The sequence below is a fragment of the Podarcis raffonei genome, chromosome 4 (genome assembly GCF_027172205.1).
Source record: "Podarcis raffonei isolate rPodRaf1 chromosome 4, rPodRaf1.pri, whole genome shotgun sequence".
Classification (NCBI taxonomy): domain Eukaryota; kingdom Metazoa; phylum Chordata; class Lepidosauria; order Squamata; family Lacertidae; genus Podarcis; species Podarcis raffonei.
In genome coordinates, this window is record NC_070605.1 from 69,966,986 (window position 1) to 69,979,191 (window position 12,206).

Below are 12,206 nucleotides of genomic sequence, written 5' to 3' on the forward strand. Positions count from 1 at the left end.
ATGAAACAAAAACTTTAGGGGGAAGGGAAATCTTCAGAGGGGATCTCCCAAAATAATATGAGGAATGAGGACTCAGCTGTGCAGTGGCCAGGAAAATGTGAGAATTATAGAATGGAGAAGGGGCGGGGGAGAGAATCCAGAAATCCAGGGCAAAGTGGGCAACAGAATGGTTCCTGCCAGCCATGAGTTGAACCATCCTATCCTATAACATTTTGTTAGAGGCTCCACTTGTTACACATAAATATAGATAACCATACAGCTTGTAAACGCACTGAACATCTCCTTGTAGAGCTGCTAAAAAGCTTGACCAAACAATTTTCTTTGCTTAGCACAGCTGGATGTTGATATTGCCTGTATCATATGAATAAGTTTAACAAACATGGTTTCAGGTTTGTAGATATCAAGGAGCAGTTAGGCCCAAAGTTTAGCCCTGCTTGAAAACTGCAGTAGTTTTCAAGTTTCAGTCAATTGTTTTTTTAAAAGAAGCAAAAAAAAAAAAAAAACAGCTTACAAATGTCATTGTTTATGACTCTGGAAGACTTTCAAGTACTAAAATCATTGCAGCAGAAATTTTATTTTTACAATTTACAGCTGTTCCCTTTCGGGCAAAGTAAACCAAGAAGAAACAAATTAAACACTCTCTCTGTTTGGAAGAAACAAGTCAACTCTCCAAGGCTCTCTTTATGCTTCTACAATCGAGGATAGAGTCCAAACATATTTTAGTTTCAACACACCCTTCCCATATGATCTGCTGCCAGAACATTTCAAAAAGATTTTATATTATCCCACACCTACTGCTTGTGGACTCCTGTTCAGTGATGAAATAGTTGAGGACTCTCAAAGGACAGCAAATGCCTGACTGGTTTCCTTCTACAATTTGAACAGGTATCAATATTTTGTAGAACAAATAAATGGAAAAGTGATGCAGGGTGGGGTGGGGAGAGCGGTAATTAAACATTATAAATGTTTGCTGCCTGCCAAAATGGCTGTTTGCACCTTAGAAACTTGGTGGAATATATCAGTGGTGTTAAATGGGCCTCTTGGACTAAGTTTTTTACTATCATTTTCTTAAGCCAAACTGCGTGAAAAAGTAGATACACCAAACCGTGGCAAATTTTCTTCATTTTCGTTTGCTAGAGTTGCTTTAGTGTTGACATTTCTAAGCATGGGTAGCTGGATAATCAACCTCTATTTTTATCTGAGACACCCCTTAGAAATAATTTTAAGAAAAACAAATATCCACACACACACAATCACACCTTATTGGGGAAGGAAGCAACTGCACTTGAGTACACGGGCTTCACTCTTGCCCTGTCTCCGAGTCTGTCATCTAATCCCTCCCACCAGTGGCGAAGCGTGGGTTGCCAGTGCCCGGGGCCATGCGGAGGGAGTGGGTGGGAGGGAAACAGACAGAGTACACACATGCACATTTAACTGCCAAATGGCGTCTGAGTCACCCAGGAGAATGCAGCTGCAGAGACAAGAAAAGGAGAGTCGTTCCATTGTCTGGAGAGGTCACTTTCTGGTTCACACGGAGAAGCAGTTTTCAGTTTCCAGTGACGGAAGTGCACAGCTGTATTGAGGCAGCACTGGGTGTTGAAATTTTGTGACCCAAACAATTCTGTCCCTGGGGCAACCACTCTGTGGCCCTCCCCATGCTATGCCACTGCCTCCAACACATCATTTTTCAAACAATAACTTGGCATCCACCCATCCATCCATCCATCCATGTGCTCTTCGTATGAACCAGTGCTTGTCTGGATATTGTATACAGGACCACAGCAACTGCTGCGATGTTGGAGGCTGCTGTAGGTATACTGATGCACACAAATGAAGCCATGTAAACATAGCCTGGCTGCAAGCCCAATGACAACCCACATGCTCACAAGGTCATTGTGAAGTGGGATCTGGCTCTTATCACCAACCACTAAGAAAAGAGATAGCCATGTGCCTCCCTTTTTGTGGGGAGAGAAGGGAACAGTTTCCATATTACAAATATTGTTCCCAAAACACAAACTCTCCTGCATGAGCATCAAGTAATTTTAAAGCCCGATATAATGGTCTTTAAAAATTGCTCTTGCCTTCTGTCTTTTACACATGCTCCCCAAACACAGGAGCCCTTGGAAGTGGGATGTGAGAAATCAGCACAAAGGCTAAGAATAAGGTATTTTCAGAGTTTCAGAACTATATGGAAACTGGAAAGCTTAGATACCCTTTCTGAGACTGAAACTTGAAAATAAACACAGATCCTACAGTGAAAGAAGTTAATGCCTTAATATAAACAGTCAAGAACCGTATCAGTTTATAATTGAGACAAACTGTTCTCATAATGACCTTCCTTGGCCAGACTCAGTCATTTCCCCCCTCCATTTAACAGGTTTTTGGTCTGTTTAAAAAACATAGTTATTGCTACACCAGATTAACCACAGTGGCGAGATGGCTGCAAGAGGTATGTTTCCAAGATGACCTTATTTCATGTAGTTTGAAAATACTGTCCTACCCAGTGCAGTACCTCCTATTTCCTCTACATGCGGTCCTCTGATGATAAAAAACGTGATCAGTCTGGAGTTTGCATTTCATTTGGCACACCAACAGAACACACCTTGTTTAAGTCAACAGCTCCTCCACCAGCCCAGGCAGGAACCTTGAAGCGCTTGAGAGTGAAGTGGGCTGAGGTTGTAGTGGCCTCTAGTGGCAAGTATCTTGATCCATGAGCTTTTAACACCAACAAATAAAAACAGCAACTTTTTTGGGGGGTGGGGAGAAAATCTTTCAATAAGATTTGAAAAGTGCTCAAGTGGACAGTAATTTTCCTTTTCTCTTTCAAAAGGAATCTGGGCAATTCAGTGTATTACACATGAAATGAGTAAACTGAAGGTTCTCTCTCTCTCTCTCTCTCTCTCTCTCTCTCTCTCTCTCTCTCTGTGTGTGTGTGTGTGTGTGTGTGTGTGAGAGAGAGAGAGAGAGAGAGAGAGAGAGAGAGAGGTGTGTATTCTGCATTAAACCAATCTCTTGAATTTTTTAAAAAAATGAATATTAATATATTCAGGTGGCATATAAATAATACAATTATTCTTCTTATATCTAAAAAACACAGGTATAAGATAAAATACAATGGGTTTAAGAGCTAGAAAACTAGAAATCCCTTAATATTACTATTCAGTTAAGAGTTCTGCAAACTATAATTCTTGTTTCAGGTTTTTTCATACGTATACTCCTCTTTCGTTGCACCTGCTGCTAGCAAAATTCTAGGTACATGGAAAAGTCTGGCCTCTCTCTGTGTTAAAATTATTATGCAATTTGTAGTTCATTCCATACATTTGAAGAGGAAGCATATATCTTCCTCATCTAAACTTCTCAGCCCCACTAGCAGGAATGCCAACAAAAACAACCCTAACTCTCCTTCATACAATCTCAGCTAACTAGTGTGAAAATCTCAATTTAAGGAGATTGCTATACCCGAATCACAGGAACAGGGTATCTCTCAAAAAGTTACCCTATAACATAGATATTAATATGCCTATCGCATCACAAATGGCCTTGTTTTATAGCATATTTCTATTTTCTTCATGGTAGTCTACTTCAAAACTCAGTGTAGCTTTTATTTTCAACATACAATACAAAACGGATATTTTATAGGATAATGGATATGTTTCATTCCCTTCCACTTCTTGCCAATGACATGAGTCTGATGGTCATGTCATTCAATACATGATGCACAGCCATGAACATTGTTTCCACATATGAATTTATGTGGGCCTTCAAGCATGTGGGAGCTGGTAGCTCATTGCTAGCAACTCTCTTAGGTCCCATTTCAACTACCGGTATACATGTAAAAGCTTTCCACTTTAAACAGTCATGGCTTCCCCTAAAGAAGCCTAGGATGTGTAGTTTGTTATGAGTCCTGAGAGTTGTTAAAGGAAAAGGTAAAGGTACCCCTGACTGTTAGGTCTAGTCACGGATGACTCTGGGGTTGCACGATCATCATGCTCTATAGGCCGAGGGAGCCGGTGTTTGTCCACAGACAGCTTCCAGGTCATGTGGCCAGCATGACTAAGCCGCTTCTGGCGAGCCAGAGCAGAGTATGGAAACGCCATTTACCTTCCCGCTGGAGTGGTACCTATTTATCTACTTGCACTTTGATATGCTTTCGAACTGCTAGGTGGGCAGGAGCTGGGACCAAACAACGGGAGCTCACCCCGTTGCGGGGATTCAAACCGCGACCTCCTGATCGGCAAGCCCTAGGCTCAGTGGTTTAGACCTATTAGACCTATTAGACACCTATTCCCCTTGAAGAACTATAGTTCCCAAAGTGGTTTAACAACCAATTATCCTTCCCATGGAACTGACCAAGTGGCAGTACTATGACTCCTTTGCCAAGTTAAACAAACCAGGGTCATTTGGAGAAGCTGTCCCGGTTTCTGTTTTGATCCTGGAATGTCCCGCTTTTCCTTAGGATGTCCCTATTGGAGAAATGTTGAAGGATATGGAGATATCCGACCGCCTAGCCATCTGAAGGCAATCCTGTATAGGGGAGGGTTTTTTTTTAAAAAAAGTTTAATGTTTTATTATGTTTTTAGATATGTTGGAAGCTGCCCAGAGTAGCTGGGGCGACCCAGTAAGATATGTGGGGTATGAATAGTAAAATTATCATTATGGAATAAGGCATCCCATCTGAGAAATGTTGGGGGGTATGCAATTCTGGAACCTGTTTTTGTTGCCAGATGTATGCTGCTTGTAGTGCCCCCCCCTCTGTCTGTCTTCCTTCAGATGCTCATATTATAGACTATTTTTACTTTTTACTTATTAGTTCACAGATGAACATTCTGACTAGATTTTTTTTCAGTCGCAGCATTCCTACTAGCTTCTAGCTGCTCCACAAGTTTGGCCACAGGGAAAAGAAATTATTGAGCTCTCATTTTCACAGGGCTGTAGTTTAGACATAACAAAACAGTGGATGCAAACCATGACAAGCTATAAAGGAAACAGTGAAAACTTTTTTTTTTTAAAAAACTACTTGTTTTGGAACTGTTTCCGTAACAAACATACTGACAGGCATGTAGAATATAGACAAAGTAATACATCTCCCACTGCCCCAAATTAACATTACACCTCCTAATTATACACAGGGAAGAAACCTTCCTAGGTTACCAATATCGAAAATGAAGTTGTCTTATATTAACAAGGAGAAGTAGAACCTGGGCCTTGCATTAATTGGATTGTTCCAGCTTCAGTAGACACAGATCACTTTATATTTCAGTTTTTCACATTTTTACGGTCAGTCTGTTTTCAAACCTCTTGCAAAACGCCACATTTTTCCTACACCAACCATGCTGAAAGCCTAAACCCTTCCCCTCTCCCCGCTTACCCACTAACATGTATCTGGTACAACATTATTCCAAGAGAATTTTAGTCTTTTATAGTATTATGCTTCAGTGTTCATGACTCTTTTACACACACACACAAACACAACCCATATTTAACTGCATTTCTATAACAACCATTTTAATTAAAGACCTTCCTTATAAATTGCACAAACAGCACAAACAGTAATCTCTCACTGCTTTACTTTGTTGCAGGCAAAATAAAACCCTAGAACAGTGTGGCAGGAAAATTAGGAGAAAGCTTTGCTAATTCCAAGAAGGTATGTATGAATGAATAATTATACTTATTATGGAAATGAAACAAAACTTTTGTCCAGAACTGTAAATGGGGCTCTTCTCATTATGCAGAGTTTGTGCTCTGATTACATTTTTGGCATCATTTACTTCCATCATAATGGTTTCTGTTGGGGGCCTATGAATGGTATGACATGAGTTCATTCTAGTTTACAGAGAAAAGAGATTTCTAGAAACCACTTCCATGAAGACTTGCTGCTACCTAGATATTCTTGGATGAGCAACCAAGAGGTAAAAAAAATGTATACACTAACAGCCCTTAATTTCACTGCCAGATAGGCTGTAGGCCATTCTCTTGAATGATGGTTCTTTAAAATATTCTCATTCTCTAATATTGTAATAGCTAGGCTACATTCATCATGCAAAACGCAAGAATAATGGGAACACTTCAAGCTGATTGTCTGGCCGTTTAACTGCATTTGCTATCATTTACAACCAACTAAAAAAGATATTTTAATTTTATGCATCGGAAACTAGAATGCATAAAGATTCCCTGTAAGGCTCCAAGGTTGGGGTTGGGGGATGGAAGGAAAAAATCAGTTTGGGTTGTGTTAAAAATTGAAAAATGTCACATGTCGAAGTCTCGCCTGCAGATTTTTACACAAGCTCTTAGTTTTGCAAAGCTACAACAAATTTTTAATATTAACTTTCAAAGGAAAGCATCCCTGTAAATGACTTGTTCATACCCAAGTAAAATGTGGATTTGCATCTACCTGTCTTCCGAGTAACATAGGGGTGTCCACATTCATGGTTTTTCAGTCTTGTTTTGGACTTTCCAAGGACTGAAAAACTTCACAGTTAAAGGAGGTGAAATATACTCAGAGTCGCAAAGTGATTTCATGCTCTTTATTCAGCTCATAGTGGTGAGGAGGAATGAATGTCCCCTCAAAGTATCTGCTTTATATACATTATTTACACAATGGGCTGCACATGATTGGCTAATTCTGGAATTCTACTGTAAGCCAATCAGGTTGTGGATTCACTTATATCTGGAGCATGATTGGGTGGTTCCTGCCAACCAATCATACTGCTGCATTGTTCTAGGACCAATCAGACTGCTGCATTCTGAATCCTATTGTTCTAGGACCAATCAGACTGCTGCAATTTGGATCCTATTGTTCTAGGACCAATCAGACTGCTGCAGTTTGAATCCTATTCAACTCAGTACATAACAGGAGGAAAGGTCCAGGACAGCACTAGGTGGGGAGGACATGGTGTAGATGCCCCTACATTAATGGTGAGACAGGCAGGGGCAAATCCACATTTGCTCCAATGTGGAAAAGTCCGACGTTTCCCCCACCCATAATTCATGAAAGAAATGGCAATGTGCTGATTGACTGTTGCCTTTTTGAAGCCAACAGGGCATTATGATTCAAATAGATAGGAATGTGCTTGGTCATATGCCAAGTCTGCTGCATGGCTGGGACTCGAGGAAAGGAAACTGGCTGTAGTTTTGAGCACAGTTATTCTGCCAGCATTATCATTGAAAAGTATTATTTATAAAATCATTATTTATACTGCCCTTCATCTAAGGATCACAGGGTGGTTTACAGAATACAATGGATGTGATTCACCTGCATTCAAAATGACACAGTTGCAGCCTTGGAATGCATCTTGGCCTACGCACAGACCTTTGAACAAGTAATAACTAATTAAATAAAGCTCAAGGACCTCAAAGTCTTTTTAAAAAAACAAACGATTTTACTCTTTAGGAACCTAAAGTTTTACTGTATCGTTTTATTTATTTCACGGAATTTGTTTACTGCTCCAGTGGAACCTTGGTTTTCGAGTGTCTTGGAAGCTGAACGATTCGGACCCCGAACGCCAAAAACCCAGAAGTGAATGTTTCCATTTTCGAACGCTTCCAAGGCGCATTTCTCCATTGAAATTGCCAACTGGCCATTGCACCTCAGTAGTCGAACGTTTCAGAAGTTGAATGGTTTACCAGAACGGATTACGGTTGACAACCGAGGTTCCATTGTATTTGTAAAAACCTCTACGTACAGTGGTACTTCGGGTTACATACGCTTCAGGTTACATACGCTTCACGTTACAGACTTCGCTAACCCAGAAATAGTACCTCGGGTTAAGAACTTTGCTTCAGGATGAGAACAGAAATCGTGTTCCGGCGGCGCAGCAGCAGCAGGAGGCCCCATTAGCTAAAGTGATGCTTCAGGTTAAGAACAGTTTCAGGTTAAGAACGGACCTCCAGAACGAATTAAGTACTTAACCCAAGGTACCACTGTAGCTTACATCAAATATATAAAATGATCAATGAGCTATTAAAATGATCAATAAAAGCCAGAATTTAAAAAAATAGTTCATGTACAGTTATGGCCAAACTTGGCCCTCCAGCTGTTTTGGGACTACAATTCCCATCATCCCTGACCACTGGTCCTGCTAGCTAGGGATGATGGGTGTTGTAGTCCAAAAACAGCTGGAGGGCCAAGTTTGGCCATCACTGAGTATGAGAATTTAAGAGTAAGGCTAATCTCTCTTTTGACCCACTCTGTTTCACTGTTGAAAAGCAGCACATAATTATTTGTCCAATTTCTTTTGTGTAATGGGAGAGAAACATTGCTGAATCAGGGCAGAGGCTCACCTAGTCTAGTATTCTGTTCTCTCAAGGTGTTCTTACCATAGACCGACCAGATACCTATGGGAAGACCACTAACAGGACCCAAGTGGAGCAGCACTCTCTCCACTCATGATTCTTAGCAACTGGTATTCATGCCTCCATTTTTTCATGGATATGTCAACCATTGATCCAGTCAAATTTGGAGCATGGCAGAGCAAGTCAAGCCAAGGTGGGGGGGGGGGGGAGAGAGAGGAAAGTTCTCTAGCCACCAACAAGGCAAATAATTCTGCCATAAAATACATATTTTAAAAAAGATGTCCCCTTCTGTAATAAAATTCTAAAGACTGGGGATGTGGATGATGGTATTGGCAGATTAATGAAGGCCAAACATTATTACCATTAAAAAAACAACACAGTCACTTGCTCACACCGGGTTGCATCCTTGTGACGGCTCATTTGTTCAAAACTGAAAATGGGAAGCTGTGGAGCTATTGCCTTAACTTGGGTATTAAAATTTCAAGCCTTGGGATTCAGATATCTTTAATGTAATCCTTAGATGCAGTAGCCCATGCAGAAGAGCCTTCCAGCATAGTCAGCACTAACAAAATAAGGTATATAAAGTACACCTTTTCAGCTTTGCGGAAAGGTTTAATGTGGAATATCTAGCAATCTTTTGTAGCAAAAAGTTAAGTAGGTTCAGGCATGTTAACAAGTGGCCGGCTGCAATACGAGCGACGCTATAGGCATCACTGAGGAGGCCTGCATAAAGTTCCATCCGGGGGGGAAAAGGGATGATAACTAAAAACAGAGTAATTGGAAAATGTCAGCATTAGTGCAGCAATACGTGACAAGGAAGAAGAATAAATGATCAGAAATCACAATGGCAAAACAACTGATTAAACAACTGTGCTAAGGAAAAAGAGGATCTCCAGAGACATTGAAGAAGCAGACAACTTAATTAAAATCCAAGTATTCACCAGTGTGATTGGGGGGGTGGGAATCCCTATTTTAAAAAACAAGACAATTTGACAGAGAAGCTGGTCTCAGCCGTCAAACAACCAAAACCTAAAAACGAAATGGTAATTGTGCTACGTCACAGGCCTTTGATTGAGGTCAGTTAGGTTAGGAGGCGTAAGAGACAGGGCCTTTTCCTGTAGTGACCATGCATTTATTTATTTATTGCATTTATGTCTCACTTTTCCTCCAAGTACCTCAAGGTGGCATACATGTTTGGAGTGGGGAAGATTGGCTCATCTACATCTACCCAATGAATTCATGGCACAGCTGACATTTGGACTAGTGACTTCCTAATGCATTCGCTTCACCACATTAGGCCACGCTATCTGGCATTACTAAGAGCAAGACTCCGGAAGCCCACCTGCTGCAAGGCATAGTAAGCCTACTACATTTAGTGCTTGGTCTCCTTGCATTTTGCACTATGCACAACCTGCTTTTACAAGGCGATGAAACAATTGGGGTCACAGATGATAGGGCTTGTGGATTTCAAAAACAGGCCCCATTGCTCCCCCCTCCAACCCACTTCAAACAGTGGTTGAAGTTTTGTTTTGTTTTGTTTTGTTTTTTTTTAAAAAAAATGCAGTTCATGCTGCTTCTTAATTTTCCGGAACTTGTGATGTCTAAGACTGCAGTGAACAACAGGAAAGTGGGTGGAGGTGCCTTGGGCTTCCTTACGTTATTGATTCCTATAAGAAATTTTAACACCGGAGTGTTCTGCTTAGTTAACTGCTATGTGATGGATGTCCTTAGGCTTTGTTGACCTATAAAGAACCATGGGTTCTTCAGTATGTAGGATAGTCTTAGCTTTCCTTGAGGTTGGTCCTTTTCTCTTAACCCAGAGGTGTGTTTTTGTATACTCTGTTACATTCAGACCTTTTAAAAAGCCACAAGAGCCTTGACGTTTACCATCACTGTTAGAGGCAGTGAGCAACCCACAGATCCTTTAGCTGGCTTGCTAGAGTTACAGAACAAGCTACTGTTTATTAGGAAACACAGACCTTCAAAGCTGCCTTGGTCTGTGCCTTGTTCTCTTTCTCATTAGGCCACCAAAAATCCACAACAGGGCCTACCACTTTCCTCCCTCCCAGCTGCATACGAATCAATATGGTTATCCTGACCCAAGAACTTAGCTTCCCTCACACATACAAACAAGCCACACTGCAATCCACTGAATGGAGCCGACCAAGCTCTGGCCCACCTAATCTCTCGCAATGTCCATAAAAATAAACACATAAACAAAGGAACTACAAGTGTGATGCTGACACAGCTCCATACACTAACACTATGCAACAGAATAAAAGAACAATACCCCCCTCTTTCTCTTCCCCCCAACCCCAAGATGTCTACAACAAAAGTGTCTCTCACTACATGTAAAGGAACTGAAAAACACCCTATGAATTGTTTATTTGTTTGTTTTGTAACACAAGAACATCTTTAATAAAAATGAAAAATTGATTTTTTTAAAAACCAGGGCATACCACTTTACTAAGTTACAGGGAGTGATAGGTTTCCAGCAGTGCTATTTTTCTAAGAAAAAGAGGTGCCGGAACTCACCATGAACACTTCCCTCGCTCTCTTAGAATGGGAATGGTGCCCACCCAAGAGGTGCTGGAACTGATTTCCGGTAAGTTCCGGCTGAAAAAAAGCCCTGGTTTTCAGTCGCATGACCATGCCATAAGGCCTGTATCAGCTTATGGCAGTCCTACAATGCCAATATATTGCTTTCTTGTTCCTATTTGGATTAGTTTATATGGCGCCAGAGTGTACAGTGGTACCTCGGGTTACATACGCTTCAGGTTACATACGCTTCAGGTTACAGACTCCGCTAACCCAGAAATAGTGCCTTGGGTTAAGAACTTTGCTTCAGGATAAGAACAAAAAATTGTGCTCCAGCGGTGCGGTGGCAGCAGGAGGCCCCATTAGCTAAAGTGGTGCTTCAGGTTAAGAACAGTTTCAGGTTAGGAACGAATTAAGTACTTAACCCGAGGTACCACTGTACTTAAGACCATTTCCCCTAGCCCACATCTGGCCTGCCTAAGTCTGCCCCAAAGCCATCCCACTGTCCAGAAGAGCTTTCCCCTACCTACACATCAGCACACGGCAGGTGTGAATGGCAGGCCTCAGCCAATTGTGTATGCATCACTGTAATCTTATCATGGGGAAGAGCTACTGAATGGAGAGCCAGGCAAAGTATGAGAAATGTATCCCTTTCTAACACAGACCTACTTCATAAGCTTTTGTCAATGAAAATTTGTAAAGGTATAAAAGCCGGGGAAATTCAGAAGCAGCCTCCGTTGATTTCCAAGCAAAGCTACACTTAATATGTTAGAAGATAAGGCACACTTCACATTTTACTGTATAGATGCTTTAAATGCCATTAATTATCACCTTTCATGAACCACACTCTTCCCAGACATTGAGGTACTTTACTAGCATATTTGAAATCTAAGAAGTGGTGCAAACGCAGTTCTCCCCCCTTGCTGTTGTTGAGTAATTAGCAGGCAGATAATGAATTCTTCTTTATGTCTGCAAACTGATGGACTCCTAATTTCAGGGTCTCAGAACAAACCGATTGCATTATGGTGTTGTGTCACATCTAATTTCAAGAGCCAGAGGGGAAATAAGCACGTTTATTATTGATTGGCAGAATAAGAGAAATTCATTATCTCTCTCATTTTCCGCAAGTGATGTGATTTTCTCTCAGCACTTTAAAGGGGAGATTGCCCATGCAGAAAGGAAGCTTAGAAATCACATAGAATTTGAAATGAGTGTATTTTACTAGATCTGGATTTCAGGGCAATGATTAAGAGAAGCAGCGCATTATCAACACACACACACACACACACAGCTAGCAACAAGTGTACAGCAATTAATGTCAGCCGACATTAAATGTGGGGAAGGGGGAGAAATTGCGCACCTATAAGAAACATTTA